The sequence below is a fragment of the Rhipicephalus sanguineus genome, chromosome 2 (genome assembly GCF_013339695.2).
Source record: "Rhipicephalus sanguineus isolate Rsan-2018 chromosome 2, BIME_Rsan_1.4, whole genome shotgun sequence".
NCBI classification, from domain to species: domain Eukaryota; kingdom Metazoa; phylum Arthropoda; class Arachnida; order Ixodida; family Ixodidae; genus Rhipicephalus; species Rhipicephalus sanguineus.
Genome location: NC_051177.1, coordinates 58,932,599 through 58,934,581, shown reverse-complemented (window position 1 = coordinate 58,934,581; position 1,983 = coordinate 58,932,599).

Genomic DNA, 1,983 nt, shown 5'->3' with positions numbered 1-1,983 from the left:
TGTCGACGTTAGGTTGGACCATGAACTACCTTTTACACATCTGTGTACTCGGTGTGCTCGGTAAGCACACGATATACGCACAGCTGCACCACTTACACGAAGATGTCGAACCATCTCGTAACGCTTGGTTCAAAGCGAAAAATCCGGCATAGGCTGCTACTCGCTGTCTGCTACAAAGAAAAACACATCTTTAAACGCCATATCTAAATGCACAGCATCCAAGCAAATGGTCATACGTTCCTTGTTCGTTCCTACAGTTCTGCGAGCTTTTCGTACTAGTCTCGTCGAAAGGATAATGAATGCCCATCTATTATGGATGAATAGTAAAGAAAATATGCCTGGGTAGAACGTATCTTAGTAATTCAGATTCAGCCGGGCTTTTTACCGAGCCCTTTAACATCACGCATTATAGGGCCGTTAAGATATGTGCCACCTACATAAGTTTCTATTACGATGAAGGCTTTTAGTGAGAGAAAGTTCTGTGCGCTCGCCACGGTGTGAAAGAAAGAAAGAAAGAAAAAGAAAGAAAGAAAGAAAGAAAGAAAGAAAGAAAGAAAGAAAGAAAGAAAGAAAGAAAAAAAGAAAGAAAGAAAGAAAGAAAGAAAGAAAGAAAGAAAGAAAGAAAGAAAGAAAGAAAGATACCCTTGAGGGCATCATTTCGTGACTCGGGTATAGATGGGGCTGTTTAACAGGCGAATATTTCTTGCAGCCATGAGGTATTCAAGAAAAACCGAGCGAAAGCGTAGCTTGCAATTTCTTCGCCCTGTGCAGCCTGTGGCGAAACGTTCAAAGAAAAAAAAAAAAACATTGCCGTTAGCCCTATATACTATCTGCGACTCTCGCTTCGCTGCTGTTGCTTTCTTTCTTCTTTTTCTTCAGCTCACGTTGAGGGAACGATTTCGTGTTGCTGGCGCTTTCGTAAGAGATGTGAAAGCTCAGAGTCGTTTCCTTGCCCGGGGGGAGTTTCGCCAGCGGAGACGCGATACTTAAACATTTGTACAGAAGATCATGTCCGTTAGTAATACCCACTCTGTCTCACCCTTGCACCAACTTCATTCCGACTTTATTTTTGCTTCGTCGCAAATGCAGGTGCGGGCATGAACCTAAATATGCCTTAAATCACATAGGTACAAGTTCTTGCGTCACATCTGCGTTTCGGGGCATCGTCTATGCGAGGCTTCGCAGGGTTAGCTTACCGCGTACTCCACTGAAATATTGGTGAAAAAAATATTAAAAAACAGCTGCAGTTACGAAGCACACATCTTATGTTCACGAGAGGCATTAATCTACCCCTACACGTGCGCAGAGGCTCTATCGCCGTTTATTCTAGTCACTGTTTGTATTGCATCGGCGTTCGGCGAATGCGTGTGTGATCAGGTCCTAACTTTTCTGCAACTCGAGCGAAAGATGAACAATGAAATGTGAGTGGTGGAAACTGAAAACCAGGCCTAGCCAACAGGGAGCCGGTAGCAACAACGGAAGAAAGAAAAAGAAAAAGACAGTGAAAAGGCGCAGCTAGCGCTAAATTGGTGACATTCCCTGGACTGCGTCGGATCGCTTGTAGCGATAGCGAGGCGTGCGCGCAAGCTCGGCACCCGAAAAGCTGCACAAGGCTCGTTTGGTCGCGTCTCAATATATTTCAATTTACGAAAGGTGCGCCGCGCAGCCTCGTCACTGATATTGCCCGATCTTCTTCAACGCGTTTCGTTTCGTTGCATATATTTTTGTTCTTCCACTCGATGTGCTCAACAAAATGAAGCTGCATGCCAGTGTTTCTCCACCGTCGAAAAGGTCCTTGTTCTCACTGTAATGTCAACACTTGCTAACTATTATTCCTTGTCGCTGGTCCTTAGAGCAAGTGACTGTGTGTCCAGATTGTTGCGTTATATGTTCTGTATAAATATTGCCACATGAACGTGTATAGAGTGCTTGCCATTGAACGTTCAGTATTGACCTTATACTTTAGACATTTCCATATGTGGC